This window comes from Labeo rohita, chromosome 25 (assembly GCF_022985175.1).
Source record: "Labeo rohita strain BAU-BD-2019 chromosome 25, IGBB_LRoh.1.0, whole genome shotgun sequence".
NCBI classification, from domain to species: Eukaryota; Metazoa; Chordata; class Actinopteri; order Cypriniformes; family Cyprinidae; genus Labeo; species Labeo rohita.
Window position 1 is genome coordinate 6653711 of NC_066893.1, and position 18312 is coordinate 6672022.

Sequence of the window (18312 nt, forward strand, 5' to 3'; positions counted from 1 at the left end):
AAAAAATCTGCGAACCCACTACGACGTTCCGATCTAAATCAAGTAATTCAAAGATCAAAACTTAGAGCGCAGATTGCAAACTTTGTGTATCACAAATCATTTGATTTAGACATTCATTTTAGTGAATCATTTTGCCATGCAATGGTTTAACAGATTCTGATTCTCAAAAAGCTCTATTTCACCCATCACTACGTGCTTCTTAAAATCATTACAAGTGATGTCGAAATTCAAATCTGTTTTTGATTCGGATTCTGAAAATGAATGGCTCTTTTAATTTGATCTGGTTTTTGCTAGTGAATCGCTTGAAATGCATGATCAAAGTCACGAGTTTAAATCAATCTGAACGGTTCCAGCATAAATGATCTTTTCCCCCTGAATTCACAAAGTTTTCACTGAATGAGCTCACTGAATCAACACCTTCATACCAGACTTTATATTCAATGAGAAACAATGAAAACTGTGCCAAAGGCAGATCTTAACAAGCAAACAAATAAATACATAAAAACTTTAGAGTTTCCACTGATTTTTGACCTGTGTATCCCAATAAAATTTAAGAAACCTCAATTCCAATAATTTGATACCACAGAAAACAAACTAATATAAAGATCAAACATAATGAAAGACAAGTAAACAATCACTCATGGTTTGCACTCGAATGGTTTAAAATGGCTTAAAATACAAATTTTGTTCAAATTATGAATGGGTTACATACAGAAAACAAGCTTAAAGGGATAGTTCACCCAAAAAATAAAACCAAAAATTACCTCATAATTTACTCACTCTCAAGCCATCCTTGTTGTATGTGACTTTCTTCTTTCAGACGAATGCAATCAGAGTTATATTAAAAACAATGTCCTGGCTCTTCCAAGCTTTATAATGGCAGTGAATGGCTGTTGAGATTTTGAAGTCCAATAAAGTGCATCCATCCATCATAAAAAGTAATCATCATAAAAAAAAAGTGCATCCATCCATCATAAAAAGTAATCATCATAAAAATATCCATTTTTAAAAAATTAAAAACCGCAATCTCTAGCAGGGGTCGTACCAACAATGTAAAATGAAATTCCAGAACTTTCACTTTTTTGATTTTCAAGGACTTCAATCAAAGATCTCACTTGTTAAACAATGTGTTCTCTTTTAAATTCTTAAACAGATAAACGGTTAAATAGAAATATACCAATAAAACAAAATGGCAGACATAAAGTGAAGCACATGCAAAGTATTATTACTGAAGTATACTACACATTTCTACTATAGTAAAAATAGTAAAACCATGTTTTTTGAGGAAAACATTTCAGGATTTTTCTCCATGGACTGATATGGTGCCTCGAGTTTGAACTTCTAAAATGCCGTTTAAATGCAGCTTCAAAGATCCCAAACGCAGTAGTAAACAATCCCAGCCAAGGAAGAAGGGTCTTATCTAGTGTAACAATAGGTTGAAGGTGAAAGTGAAGACATATTGTCAACTATGGTGACCCATAGTCAAAATTGGTCCTCTGCATTTAACCCATCACAAGTGCACACACACAGCAGTGAGAAGTGAACACACACACACACACACCCGGAGCAGTGGGCAGCCATTGCTCCAGCACCCAGGGAGCAATTGGGGGTTCAGTGCCTTGCTCAAGGGCATGGTATTGAAGGTGGAAAGAGTGCTGTTTATTCACAACCCCACTTTCAATTCCTGCTGGTGCGGGAATCGAACCAACGACCTTCAAGTTACAAGCCCATCTCATGTTCTCCCTCAAGTTCAAAATCATCCTATATCGCTGTTTTACATTTTTTGTTGATGGTGTATGATCTTCTTTGCATGTTCACTTTGCAAAGACTGTGTCTGTACTTCTGCAGCGATGTAGGATGATTTTGAAATTATTTTTTAAGTTGAGAGTTTGACATACCCTAACTGTCTTGGGCCAGAGTTCAACGAGAGCAAGACAAGTCGAGCATTTGACATTAAAAAGTATTTAAAGTGTATTATTTTTATGAAAATAACCGATCGTTTCGCTAGATAAGACTTTTCTTCCTCGGCTGGGATCGTTTACAACTGCACTTGTGATCGTTTGAAGCTGCATTTAAACTGCATTTTGGAAGTTCAAACTCAGGGCACCGTATCAGTCCATTATATGGAGAAACATCCTGAAATGTTTTCCTCAAAAAACAATTTCTTAACGACTGAAGAAAGAAAGACATGAACATCTTGGATGACAAGGGGGTGAGTACATTATATGTGAATCTTTGTTTTGGAAGTGGACTTTTCCTTTAAGTCCACTTTTTTGAGCTGCATGTACACATAACCCTCATCATTAAAGTAAAAATATAATTAAAGAAAATTCTGGAGGATTATTAAATATGAATCAGTGAAATGTCTGGTTTGGTAAAGTCATCAGCCCCTTAGAGTATACCACTATAAACTTGCTCAAGTGCAAGCAATCAACAATAGTAGTGGTGTTGATTACTTGAAGATTCCACTGTTAGTAGTGCATGGCACGGCAAAGAATTCACCATGGTTGGAAAAGTGCTTTCAAAAGAGCTCCAGGATAGAAAGGCATAAGTTAAGAGAAGGCTACAAAAACTTTTCAAAAGCTTTAGCTATCCCTTTGAGTGCTGTTCAGAACATCAAGAAGTGAAAAGTGTATGGCACCACTAGAATTCATAAAATGAATGGCCCTTTTCATTTGATCTGGTTTCGCTAGTGAATCACTTGAAATAAATGATCAAAGTCACAAGCTTAAATCAATCTGAGCGGATCCATCATAAATGACTAAATTGATTTGGTTAATCTGTTCCTCTTTTCACGCCATGTTTACACAACATAGTCAGTACTACTACTGAGTCAGCTTGTTAGTTTTATAACATTAACTAAAATTAGAGAAAAAAGTATAATGCTTTTTGAAGTGTGTGAATTTGGCGTAAAAAGATATGCGCTTATTGAAAAAAGTATGCCCTTTCTTTTATAGATAAATTGTCTTTCCAAATACCTGTTCAGGAATATTGCTGTTTTCAAGGGTTTTCCAGGCCTTACATTTCAAGGAGTCAAATTCAAGTACTTTTTCAAGCACCTTGTGCAAACCCTGAATAAAGTTAAAAAAATATGGATATTTTTCTTACACAAACACATCAGTTCGTTTCAGAAGGCCTTTATTAACCCCCTGAAGCTGTGTGGAGTGCTTTTTATGATGGATGGATGCACTTTATTGGATTGCAAAACCTCAACACCCATTCATTCCCATTATAAAGCTTGGAAGAGCCAGTATATTTAATACTAATAATATAATTGTAATCGTCTGAAAGAAGAAAGTCATACACACCTAGGATGGCTTGAGGATGAGTAAATCATGATTTTAATTTTGTTGGGTGAACAATCCATACTGCACAATGATCTAGAAAATGAAGCTTTACTGACATGTGCAGATGATGACCACCTTATAACCTGCAGAGCTGATGCTCAACTCATTCAGGAAATGACTGCAATAGCAGACTGTCAATCAGACACCTTTGTGTTCATCTCTGTATTGCACTCAATTACCATTTATCATCAAACATTAAGTCTAGACAGAATTGGTTAAACGAGCTGGCAGAGGCCTCCAGAGTGTAAAACAATGTTATATCGCTCTCAAGCAAACCACAAAGGAAAAACACAACTATCACTTAGCGCAATAAATCTTTCATAAGTAGCACGCTAACAAAATTGTTAAGGGAGTGCAGATATACCTTGAGCTACATTCACATGTGTAGGTACAACCGTGGGGACTTTCCATCATTCTAATGAGTCTTTCTCTCACGAGTCGTGATCTTGCATACATGTCAAACTGCACCACTGCCTGGAGCCAGTACACAACTATAAATTAGACAAGACAGACCAAAAAAAATTATAATGTCTCTGGATAGCATTTAAATGTATGAATATGACATTTAAAGCTACTTTAGTTAATCCTAAACTAAAACTAAATATATATACTATATAGACCCAAAAAAAAAATTTAAAATGACAAAACACAACAAAACTGCTAAAACTTAAAATAAAAAAAAAAAAAATATTAACAGAAATTATAACAGTATATATAGGGTTAGGTACTGACACAAATTTCGATTTGATTTCTATTCACAAGCTTGCCAATCATTTCAGTTTTGATTATTTTGGATATACTGTATATCAGGTACAGTATATGCCACATTATCTCAGTGGAAAATAAAATCTTTTAACTAATGCTGTAAAATACACATGAGAGTCAGCTGGTACTACATTTCTACAATGTTGAAGGTTAAAAGTAATTTTTCTTTGTACAAGAAAAGCTTAAATTATAGTCAATTCTTAAAATATAGTCAGTTCTTATGATAATAAAGAGGTGATACTAACTTTACAATTACATAATTATATTTATACTCCAATCAGTTTTTGAAATATAAACATTTAAATAGTGTCTGTCATAAAAATTGACGGATTTACTCAAACGTAAATTAAATATTGAAGAATAAATTATATTATTAAGTAATAAATTATATTGAATGTTATATGGCTGTAAATGGATAATCATTTTATGAAATTTCTGTGAATTTTGGGTAAATATTGTGAAGTATTTTCATTTATTTTCTTAGTATCTTTTTTAACTTGTATTTTATCATCATCTAATTAAATATATTTATAGGTATTTTTTTTTTCTTTTTAAATACTGTATCTTATAAACTTGTATTATTATATATTAACACTAAATATGTTTATATATACATATATGTTATAAGCTACTGTTAAATATATTTATAGATATCCAAAAAAAAGTCCAAAAAAAAAAAAAAAAAAAAAAAAAAATATATATATATATATATATATATATATATATATAGGAAAATATTACAAATATATATATATATATATATATATATATATATTTTTTTTTTTTTTTGTAATATAAATATATTTAAATATATTTATAGATATCAGTCCAAATAAAATTCACACATATTGTTTTCGTTTATTTTCATAATTTCTTTCTTACCTTGTTCTTTTTTGGAAAATACTAAAAATATATTTTTGTTGTTATATAGCAAACTTTTGTGTTTCTTGTTTGCATTTAATTTCTTAGTATCTTTCAGAACTTGAATGTTATAAGCTGCTGTTAAATATATTTATAGATAGATTATAGATATATATAGGAAGACACTTAAAAAAAAAAATAAATAAATATATATATATTTAATATGTTTAATATATTTAATATAATAAGTATATTTTTTGTTGTCATATAGCAAACCTTCGTGTTTCGTGTTAGTATCTTTCTTAACTTATCTTATAAGCTAACATTAAATATATTTATAGATATCAGTCCAAATAAAATGCACACATAATGTTTTTGTTTATTTTCATAATTTCTTTCTTACCTTTTTTCTTTTTTTGGAAAATATTAAAAAATATATTTTTGTTGTATAGCAAACTTTCAATTTACTTTACTCCCTAGACTTCATTTTATTATTATTTTTTTTTAATTTATTTATTTAGCTAAAACATGCTAGAGAATGTTAGATGTAAACTAAGATTAATTTCATGCAAGCATAACTTTTTTTGTTTTTTTTAAGTCGCCAAAAAAACCCACCAAACCGCTGCTTGCGTTTTTCTTAAAATTCTGGCAAATTCATCCATGCACAGAAAAAAACAAACATGACCAAATTAGTTAGTCTGAAACTTCAAGTTAGCAGTTTGTAATGATATATGGCTAAATGATCACAGGAATAAATTACATTTGACAATATATTTAAATATAAAACAGATACTTTAAATTGTTATGATCAAATAAATCCAGCCTTGGTGAGCTTATGAGTCGTCATTTTTCAACTGAAGTTTACATATATATAGTCTAAATTCATAAAAACATTTTCAACAAGACAACTATGACTTAAACATCTGAACACTGTCCAGAAACACATCTACTCTACGTCGTTGCAAGCGATATCCATAATATCCTGTAGACATATATACATATTTTGAGCATTAACATTGCAACAAATGTTGCTATAATGACAGTTTAGAGCCAGATTAGCGTGTTTAGGTTACACAAGTGGGGAGGAAATTTTTAGACATGTAGGCTTGACTAGCTGTTTCCTAAACACAGGGGTTTGTTCCTCTGATGTGCACCGAGTTTGACTGATACAGTCTGTCCTGCCGAGATTCCCTCAACCATAACCATAGCGTTATCAGAGATAGGAAGTGGAAGTGTTATTGTTATAAACCTGCGTCTGGGTGGTCGGCCGACACATGAGTCCATCACACGCTCACACTAAATAGATTTGTAGAAATACAGCACACTAACAAAGCTACCGAGGGTTTGTATCACATTGTTGAACATAAAAATGACATTCGGAGCTTTGCAGGCTGTTTTAAGGAGGCCAAAACAAACAATACATGCCTGCACAACATTGCCACTAGTGCAAACGCAAATAAGCCTGTAAGACAGCTGCTATTGGAGATTTTCACAAATATACACATTTCAGACGCACCCAACGGAACGATAACATGTGCGCTGATGCATGTACACGCTTCAGGCCCGATGTGATGGCACGAGGCCAGAGCAGACCTGTCCAAACTGTAGGAATGCATCGCTCCACCCAAGATAAGCAGGCACGGCTAAAATGACCTGAAAACGGAGATCTGGCCAGAAAGGATGAGCCCAGTTCCTTGTCAATTCAGTCAGCATTTTGAGTCCGTAGAGTTGTTTTGGAGTCTGGAGTCCAGACCGTCGACGACACCCTGTCTCTGCCCAGACCCACTTGTTGATTCTTCTCTGCATTTCTGAAATGATTCGGCCGACCATTCGTTGATCTAAAAGAATTTAAAGGGATCGTTCACACAAAACCATGTGTTTTCAAATACACAAGGAGCAATTTTGACTGCACAAAGCTTCAAGAAAGGGTTTCAAGCTTCAAAACGGACACAAAAGCACCAAAGGAATTCTTGTGTTAGATTTGAAGTCATATGACATATGTTTTTATGTGACAAACATATCAAAATGAGCAGTTTTGCACTCAAAATCTTGACTTCTGCTTTAGCTCTTTATGAGAGTTCATATAATAAAGAGAAATGTCAGATTTGTGAATGAATCACTCTTTAAAATGGATCTTTTCAATTAACCTGTTCATTAAACCCGAATGATTTAATGATTCGGTCAGAATTATTCTAATGTCAGATTTGAAATCATTCTTTAGAAATGGATCTTTCCTGTGAATCAATTGCTCCTGTTCATAAAACCCAAATTATTCAATAATTTGGTCTGAATTATTCCAATATCAGATTTGTCAATAAATATTTATTTACAAATGAATCTTTTCTATGAATCAATTGCTCCTGTTCATAAAACCCAAATGATTCAATGATTCAGTCAGAATTATTCCAATGTCAGATTTGAAATGGATGTTTCCAATGAATTAACTGCTCCTGTTTATAAAACACAAATGATTCAATGATTCAATCTGAATTATTTCAATGTCAGATTTGAAATCTTTCTTTAGAAATGGATCTTTCCAATGAATGAATTGCTCCTGTTCATAACACCCAAATGATTCAATAATTCGGTCTGAATTATTCCAATGTCAGATTTGTCAATAAATCTCTCTATAGAAATGGATCTTTCCAGTGAATCAATTGCTCCTGTTCATTAAACCCTAATGATTCCAATAAATTGGTCAGAATTATTCCAATGTCAGATTTGAAATCATTCTTTACAAACAAAACTTTCCAATGAATCAATTGCTCCTCTTCATAACACCCAAATTATTCAATAATTTGGTCTGAATTACTCCAATATCAGATTTGTCAATAAATCTTTATTTAGAAATGAATATTTTCAATAAATTAACTGCTCCTGTTCATAAAACCCAAATGATTCAATGATTTGTTCTGAATCATTTCAATGTCAGATTTGAAAAGGTTCTTTAGAAATGGATCTTTTCTATGAATCAATTGCTCCTGTTCATAAAACCTGACTGATTCAATAAATTAAGTCAGAATTATTCCAATGTCAGATTTGAAACGGATGTTTCCAATGAATTAACTGCTCCTGTTTATAAAACACGAATGATTCAGTGATTCAATCTGAATTATTCCAATGTCAGATTAGAAATCTTTCTTTAGAAATGGATCTTTCCAATGAATTAATTGCTCCTGTTCATAACACCCAAATGATTCAATAATTCGGTCTGAATTATTCCAATGTCAGATTTGTCAATAAATCTCTCTATAGAAATGGATCTTTCCAGTGAATCAATTGTTCCTGTTCATTAAACCCTAATGATTCAATAATTTGGTCAGAATTATTCCAATGTCAGATTTGAAATCATTCTTTACAAACAAATCTTCCCAATGAATCAACTGCTCCTGTTTATTAAACCTGAATGATTCAATGATTCAGTCAGAATTATTCCAATGTCAGAGATGAATCTTTTCAATAAACAACTTCTCCTGTTCATAAAACCTAATTGATTCTGTCTGAATGATTCCAGCGTCAGATATGTGAATGAATCATTCTTTAGAGTTGGGTCTTTCTGATGAATCATTGCACCAGTTCATATACCCGACTAATTCATTGATTTTGTCTGAATGATTCCAGTGTCAGATGTGTGAACAAATCATTCTTTGGAGACAATTTCAATAATTCAGTTCCTGAATATGAAAAACTGAACGATTCAATCTGAATCTGAATGATTTTATGATTTGGTCTAAACAACGATGGACCTTTTTAATGAATCCTTTGCTCCTGTTCACAAAGCCTGAAAAGTAATTCACTTCGATTGACATCAATTTCAGATTTGTGAATGAACCATTCTTTAGAATTGAATCTTTTTAATGAATCTAATTATCCAGTTCATAAAACCTGAACATTTCTGAATGATTTAATCGTAATGATTCCAAAATTAGATTTCTGAATCAATCTTTCTTTAGGAGTGGGTCATTTTAATGAATCAAATTATCCAGTTCATGCAACCTGAACGTTTCTGAATAATTCACTGATTCAGTCTGAATGATTCCAAAGTCAAGTTTGTGAATAAATCATTCTTTAGAGATGAATCTTTTCAATTAATGAACTTCTCCTGTTCATAAAACCAAAATGATTCTGTCTCGATGATTCCAATGTCAGATCTGTGAATGAATCATTCTTCAAAAATGCATTTTGTCAAAGCATCAATTGCACCTGTACATAAAACCTGACTGATTCAATAAATTAAGTCTGAATTATTCCAAATGTCAGATTTGTGAATGAATCATTCTTTGGAGATGGATCTTTTCAATAAAGCAATTTCTGAATAAAAAAAAAAGAAAGAAACAATTCAATCTAAATGATTCAGTGATTCAGCCTGAATGATTCCAATGTCAGATTTGTGAATGAACCATTCTTTAGAGGTTCTTTTTTTATTTTTAAATAAATCAATTTCAAAACATGAAAAATGGAACGATTCAGTCTGAATGATTCAGTTAAAAAGTAAATGTATTCACACAAGAGGTTGTGTTTATTACTGTAACTGAAGAAGTTTTCAATATTAGATTAGTTTTTTTTTTAATCTTCAACATTGTTGATATGCAGCACAGAGATTTTCCCATTGAGTCATCAGAAAACTAACAAATTTATTGCTCGGCTATCATTTTGGATAAGAGCTGGAAGTCTGGACTTGCTCTAGTCTCAAAACACAAATGAAACCAAATCCATCTACTTCAGACTGGATCTGATAGCAGCCTGCATTCACCTCTGACTCTCAAGAGCCCCCTCCCTATGAAAAAAGACAAAACCACAGCCAGACATGAATAAACAGATGCAAACAAACATGACTAACCAGAAAGGCAGCCGATGACGCAATAAAATGGAGAGATTGACCGTTTGGTGTGAGATTATTATCTACTTTAAGGAGGAAGTCATTTTCCAAACATTTTGGTTTCTGTAAAGTGTTTAGACTCATCAATAAAGCTGCCAAAATTAGTCAATAAATTGTCGTTCAGTTAATACTGACTTTATTGCTCAGAGGTTGCCCTTTCATTGCTCAAGACTTGGCGTTCTCAATTAGGACATTTATTTAGTCTCAGATGTTTCTCCTAAAATGCCTTACGGGACGCTAATGAGACAATTGTTGGTATTCAGTACAGCGCTATAATGTGGATGGCACAGCTAAATCATTTGGTTTTAAAAGAATGTAATGAGAATTTGAGTTTACTTTGTGATCTGATTTTAGCACAGTTTGAGTCATTGTTTACATCTTTTCTGAAACTCCAGAGAAGATAGATGTGGGATTACCAGAGTGTTTATCTCAGAAGATAAATGAAAAAAAGCAGGCAGAGGTGGACAGTAGTGAAGTATTTTTACTTTACTCAAGTACATTTAAAAAGTATCTGTACTTTATCAGCGCGTTTTTCTTTACTTCACAACATTCCAAAGCATAATATTGTACTTTTTACTGCACTACATTTCATAAATAAAACTTATATTGTTTGTTTTTTTTTAACCTTTAATATTTATGAACATTAAACATGTGGTACTTTCTTGTACTCAAGTAAATCTTTGAATTACTTTTACTACAATCTAGATTTCTAATGCAGTTAAACATTAAATGTTATTTAATATGTATCATAGTGCAGTAAAGTTTTCTAAAGAAAAACACACAGACACTTGAAAAGTACTTTTAAAGCAGAGTAAAAAAAAAAATACTTCACTACTGTCCACCTCTGAAAGCAGGAGACTTTCCAAATCTCCATTTGCTCTTCAATCATGTCTTTGCTGTATATGAGAAGAAGCTAAATTAATCCTATTTATGATATGATACGGGCAAAAAGAGAAATTACTGATAATGATTAGTGTTGTCAAATCGATTAATTGTGATTAATCGCATCCAAAAAAAAGTTTGTGTTTACATAATGTGTGTAATTTGACCGCACTAATAACGAATAAAAAATATAACAGAAAGAAAAATAATTCAAACGCTTTTTACTAATACATAACATAGTGATAATATACTGATTTCAACATTCTCCAGTTCATAAAACCTGAAAGTTTCAGAATGATCCAGTGATTCAGTGTGAATCATTTCCAAGTTAGATTGGTGATTGAATCATTCTTTAAAGATGTATCTTTTTTAAAGAATCATTTTTTCCTACTCTTAAAACCTAAATGATTCTGTCTGAATGATACCAACGTCAGATTTGTGCATGAATCATTCTTTAAACATGGATCTTTTCAAATAATCAATTGCTCCTGTTCATAAACCTGAATGATTTGTTCCAAATGATTAGATTTGTGAATGAATCATTCTTTAAAAGTGAATCTACCTCTCCAGTTCATAAAACCTAAAGTTTCAGAATGGTTCAGTGATTCAGTGTGAATGATTCCCAAGTTAGATCTGTGACTGAATCATTCTTTAAAGATATATATTTTTTAATAAATCAATTTTTCCTATTCATAAAACCTAAATGATACTGTCTGAATGATTCCAATGTCAGATTTGTGAATGAATCATGCTTTAAACATGGATCTTTTCAATTAATCAATTGCTCCTGTTCATAAACCTGAATGTTCTGAATGATTCCAAAATCAGATGTGTGGATTACTCATTATTTGGAGATGGACCTTTCTAATGAATCAATTACTTCTGTTCAAAAAGTCTGAATGATTCAGTAATTCACCCTGAATGATGTCAATTTTAAATCTGTGAATGAATCATTCTTTAGAAGTGAATCAAATTTTCCAGTTCATAAGACCTGAAACCTCGGAATGATTTAATTATTCAGTGTGAATGATTCCAATGTCAGACTTATTAATAAATCATTCTTGAGAGATAGCTCTTTTCAATTAATCACTTGTACCTGTTCATTAAAACTGATGGATTCAATGATTTAATCTGAATGATTAGTCAGATTTGTGAATGAATCTTTTTTTGGAGAAGGATCTTTTCAATAAATCAATTTCTGAATATAAAAAAACTGAACAGTTCAATCTGAATGATTCAATGATTCAGTTCACCATTCTAATGAATCAATTACTTCTGTTCACAAAGCCTGAACGATCCAGTAATTCACCCTAATTGACATCAATTTTAGATTTGTGAATGAATTATTATTTAGAATCAAATCAAAAACTCCACTTTATAAAGTTTTAGAATGATTCAGTGATTCAGTGTGAATGATTCCCAAGTTAGATTTGTGATTGAATCATTCTTTAAAGATTTTTTTTCAATTTTTCAAATTCAAATCAATTTCAAATCAATTTTTACTATTCATAAAGCCTAAATGATTCTGTCTGACTAATTCCAATGTCAGATTTGTGAATGAATCATTCTTTAGAGATGGATCTTTTTTTTTAATGAATCAGTTGCTCCCTTTTAGAAGACCTGAATGATTTGGTCTGAACGATTCCAATATCAGTTTGGAGTTGAACCTTTTAAATGAATCAATTACTTCCGTTCACAAAGCCTGAATGATCCAGTAATTCACCCCGATTGAAGACAATTTCAGATTTGTGAATGAATCATTCTTTAGAGATGGATCTTCTCAATGAATCAAATGCTCCCGTTCATAAAACCTGAATGAGCCTGAACCTGAATGATTGATTAAATATTATGTTAACACAAACTTTTATTTTAAATGCTATTAATCGTGATTAAAAAGTTTGACCACACTAACAATGATTTTAAAATAATATTTAAAAAAATAATAATATATTTTTATAGTGATAAAAAAAAACCTAATTTCAGCATTACTGAAAAAGACAATTTGCTTAATTTAGACTATTATTAGTTCAAAAAAATAAACCTAATTAAATATTTTCTAATATATATACACTATATTGCCAGAAGTGTTCGCTCACCCATCCAAATAAACGGAATCAGGTGTTCCAATCACTTCCATGGCCACAGGTGTATAAAATCAAGCACCTAGGCATGCAGACTGTTTTACAAACATTTGTGAAAGAATAGGTCGCTCTCAGGAGCTCAGTGAATTCCAGCGTGGAACTGTGATAGGACGCCACCTGTGCAACAAGTCCAGTCGTGAAATTTCCTCGCTCCTAAATATTCCACAGTCAACTGTCAGCTGTATTATAAGAATGTGGAAGCATTTGGGAACGACATCAACTCAGCCACGAAGTGGTAGGCCACGTAAACTGACTGCAGAGTCAATCGCTACAGACCTCCAAACTTCATGTGGTCTTCAGATTAGCTCAAGAACAGTGCGCAGAGAGCTTCATGGAATGGGTTTCCATAGCCGAGCAGCTGCATCCAAGCCGTACATCACCAAGTGCAATGCAAAGCGTCGGATGCAGTGGTGTAAAGCACGCCGCCACTGGACTCCAGAGCAGTGGAGACGTGTTCTCTGGAGTGACGAATCGCGCTTCTCCATCTGGCAATCTGATGGACGAGTCTGGGTTTGGCAGCTGCCAGGAGAACGGTACTTGTCTGACCACATTGTGCCAAGTGTAAAGTTTGGTGGAGGGGGGATTATGGTGTGGGGTTGTTTTTCATGAGCTGGGCTTGGCCTCTTAGTTCCAGTGAAAAGAACTCTGAATGCTTCAGCATACCAAGACACTTTGGACAATTCCATGCTCCCAACTTTGTGGGAACAGTTTGGAGCTGGCCCCTTCCTCTTCCAACATGACTGTGCACCAGTGCACAAAGCAAGGTCCAGAAAGACATGGATGACAGAGTCTGGTGTGGATGAACTTGACTGACCTGCACAGAGTCCTGACCTCAACCCGATAGAACGCCTTTGGGATGAATTAGAGCGGAGACTGAGAGCCAGGCCTTCTCGTCCAACATCAGTGTGTGACCTCACAAATCCGCTTCCGGAAGAATGGTCAAAAATTCCCATAAACACACTCCTAAACCTTGTGGACAGCCTTCCCAGAAGAGTTGAAGCTGTTATAGCTGCAAAGGGTGGACCAACGTCATATTGAACCCTATGGATTAGGAATGGGATGTCACTTAAGTTCATATGCGAGTCAAGGCAGGTGAGCGAATACTTTTGGCAATATAGTGTGCATATATATATATATATATATATATATTTATTGTGCTAATTTAAACAATTTAACTTATGCAACAAAATAAATATTGTTTTAGGGATGTTTATTGCATTTTAATTGCAAAACAAGACAAAAGTACTCACTAAGATGAATTTTTTGTTGTTGTTTTGTTTTGTTTTTTGCATTTTACATTTCAATCCTAGCTCAAGCTCATGCCACTCTTAAATTAAAACTTTTTCATTAACTGAAATAAAACTGAAAACATGCACACGATAAGAAACATAAAAACTTAAACTTAATAATTGGAAATGTCGCCTTTGAAAGTAACTGAAAGCTGAAAGTTGAAACTGAATTACTAAAAATGAAGCAAAATAAAAATATAAAACTAACACAAAAAAGACAAAATTACACAAAAATGAAAACATCTTAATGAAAAGTAAAAATGAAAAAATGTTAATAAATACTATAACAGTACGCAAATAATACTCTTCAAACATGCCGCAGGCAGCTGAATAAACCTTAGAATAAATAAGAAATGACCATTTGTTATGGTATTTTATGGGACCACACTAATGGATGACCTTATCCGGAAATGTTACATGCTCCACTATAGACTGCAGATCCTACTGTATATCAACACAGATTACAGATGACACTCAGCGTGCCTGTGGGTGATATAAGACAGGAAAACACGAGCGAAGTCGAGGCCTTGACAGCGCATTACCGTACCTGCTGCTTCATGCCAAAAACAGCATTTTTATAGTGTATTTTCCAGTGCTACAGGAACATTGGGCCAAATCCCATAAGTGACTCACATCACGTTCCCCTTGTTTCTAACCCACATAGTGAGGACAGGTACACAAAGAGCACAAAATACCACATTTCATCTCCACTGCATTAAGCCTATACGATGAAGCACTGATTCAACATGGCCGTCCGCCAGCTTACTCTGCTCTGCCTCGGCTTGTGACGAACCGACAAGGATGTTTGTGTGTCACTGTTGGATTCTGGCAGCGTTCACATGTACCTGTCACTCCAGCGCTGGGCTCTTTTCCCCCGCTCGGCAGACGGTTGCATCTAAATTCACCTCAACGCGGTGGTTTTCCTGAGCCGTTAATTGACTCCAGCAGTCATGGGAAAGCGAGTTGAATCTCTGAGCGGAGCAGGTGGACTCACAGCTGGACAAGGCCAAGAAACCAGGAAGTCCAGGAAATGCCTGATGAACTATCAGGAACACAACAAGCCAGAGGAAAGGAAAAGTCACAAATAAGAACTCTTGAATGTCTCAATTGGATCTCCCAGACAGAATTAAGGAGAGAAAATGGAGACTTGGAATCAATATAAACAGCATTTACTTCCTTAATACACATTCCTGTGGCCTTTATAAACGTTGCATACGAGACTTCCCAGATGCACACACTGGGAATAAACTTTCCGTAAACAGCAATGAAAATGGTTAGGGATTATGGTCTTGATTCTTTGTAATGGTTCCTTTAATGATTTTAGTGCTGTTGAGGAATAAATATTTAAGGGGGAAAAAAACTAATTAAGTTTTTTGTTGACAACTGGTGACTTAATTTCAGATTTCAACAAATCTAATTTTAAAACAATTCTTGCGAACAATGTTTACAAAAGCTTAATGACTTCTCACATCCATTGCCAAAAATGCAATCCAATAACTGCCTTAAACTACATATTAAATAAAACTGCTAAACCAATTAAAATGCTCCATGTGTCATTCATTTATTCAACAAGCTTATAAGAATTATTTGTTAAAGAATCAGGCTACTCTGGACACCCTTAGGTTTTGATTCTCCATAAAGAACCAGGACATAAGAGTCATTTGATGAAGATTCATAGTACATAGGTACTGGTGTATGTTTTTGATTCACTTCAAAGGAACTGGGTCATAAGAATCATTTGTTCATGATTTGGACAACACTGGTCACACTGTGTGTTGATTCTTTTAAAAGTACAGGCTCATAAGAATAATAATTTTTCATAATTTGGACTACACTGATCACGTTGTATGATTTTGATTGACTTGAAAAGAACCAGCTCATAAGATCATCAAGATTCAACAAACAACTCCACATTCTACATTGGAATGGGTGTATTATTTTGGATTCACTTAAAAAGAACTGGCTCATACGAATCATTTGTTCATGATTTGGACTGCACTGGTCACAGTGTATGTTCTTGATTCTTTTAAAAGAACTGGCTCATAAGAGTCATTTGTTCATGATTCAGACTGCACTGGTCACAGTGTATGTTCTTGATTCTTTTTAAAAGAACAGACTCATAAGAGTCATTTGTTCATGATTCAGACTGCACTGGTCACAGTGTATGTTCTTGATTCTTTTTAAAAGAACAGACTCATAAGAGTCATTTGTTCATGATTCAGACTGCACTGGTCACAGTGTATGTTCTTGATTCTTTTAAAAGAACTGGCTCATAAGAGTTATTTGTTCATGATTTGGACTACACTCATCACACTGTATTTTCTAAACGATCCCAGCCGAGGAAGAAGGGTCTTATTTAGTGAAACAATCAGTTATTTTCATTAAAAAAAAATACAATTTAAATACTTTTTAATCTCAAACACTCGTCTTGTCTCTGGCTCAAGACAGTTAGAGTATGTCGAAAAACTCTGATCGCATTTTCTCCCTCAACTTCAAATATAATTTCAAAATCATCCTACATCGCTGCAGAAGTTCCGACCCAGTCTTTGCAAAGTGAACATGCAAAGAAGATCAAACACCCTTAACAAAAAAGGTAAAACAGCAATATAGGACGATTTTGAAGTTGAGGGAGAAAACACGATAAGAGTTTTTCGACATACCCTAACTGTCTTGAGCCAGAATACAAATCTCGTTTTGCTAGATAAGACCCTTCTTCCTCAGCTGGGATCGTTTACAACTGCATTTGGGATCGTTTGAAGCCGCATTTAAACTGCATTTTGGAAGTTCAAACTCGGGGCACCATATCAGTCCATTATATGTAGAAAAATGCGAAATATTTTCCTCAAAAAAACAATTTATTTACGACTGAAGAAAGAAAGACATGAACATCTTGGATGTCAAAGCACATTATCTACATTATCTGTAAATTGTTGTTCTGGAAGTGGACTTCTCCTTTAAAACAACTGGCTCATAAGAGTCATTTGTTCATGATTTGGATTACACTGGTCACACTGTATGTTTATGATTCTTTTAAAAATAACTGGTTCATAAGAATCACTTGTTCATGATTTGAACTACACTTGGACTGCACTGGTCACACTGTATGTTCTTGATTCTTTTAAAAAGAACTGGCTCATGTCGGCGTCAAAAGCCTCGCAGTTAGTGCGCCGACAAACAGTGCTTTCCTGTCTGATCTACATTGTTCTGTCCAAATAAAGGCATAAAAAAGCCCAAAAATAAATCTTAAAAAAAAAAAAAAAAAAGAACTGGCTCCTAAGAATCATTTCTTCATGATTTGGACTGAACTGGTTACACTGTACAGTATGTTGTTATTTCTCTTAAAACAAGTGGCTCATAAGAGTCATTTGTTCATTATTCAGACTACAATGGTCACACTGTATGTTCTTGATTCTTTTAAAAGAACTGGTTCATAAGAATCATTTGTTTATGATTTGGACTGCACTGGTTACACTGTACTGTATGTTGTTGTTTATCTTAAAGGAAAACTCCACCTCCAGAACAATTCACAAAAATTTACTTACCCCCTTGTCATCCAAGATGTTCATGTCTTTCTGTCTTCAGTCATGGAGAAATTATGTTTTTTGAGGAAAACATTTCAGTATTTTTCTCCATATAATGGTCTTAATTGGTGCCCCAATTTTGAATTTCCAAAATGTAGTTTAAATGCAGCTTCAAAGAGCTATAAACGATCCCAGCTGAGGAAGAAGGGTCTTATCTAGCGAAACGATCAGTCATTTTTTTACAGGAAATAAAAATTTGTATACTTTTTAAGCACAAAAGCTTGTGTAGCACAGGCTCTGGGATGTGCGTTCACATATTATTGAATCACGTCGAAAGGTCACGCCAAACGGAGGCGGAACCACAGACCCAGTGTTTACAAAGCAAACGCGAAAGTGTAGGTCAGTCAAACGCTGTTTACAAACAAAAAGGTACAACAATGTCGAATGATTCTGAAGTTGAAGGAGAAAATAACATGGAGTTTTGACGACATACTCTACCTTTTTGAGCCAGAGTACACAGACGATGAACTTAGTAGTGATGGGACATTCGGATCATTTTACCGACTCAGACCTTTGAGTCTCCCTCAGCAAACTGAATGAATCTTTTTGAGCCATTTTGTTCATTTT

General features: G+C 33.7%; 1 protein-coding gene across 8 annotated transcripts in view; it reads right to left on the reverse strand.

Annotated features, from left to right (window-relative positions):
* Nucleotides 1-18312, reverse strand: part of LOC127156969 (zinc finger protein 469) — a 396695-nt gene that overhangs the window by 333984 nt on the left and 44399 nt on the right. For 6 of the 8 annotated variants that reach the window (XR_007825812.1, XR_007825811.1, XM_051100147.1 and 3 more), the window contains one exon: nt 15010-15206. The exons of the other annotated variants lie outside the window; for them this stretch is intronic. The gene's annotated coding sequence lies outside the window, so the exon portion shown is untranslated. The remainder of the gene's footprint in view (nt 1-15009; nt 15207-18312) is intronic. 8 annotated transcript variants of the gene reach the window in all.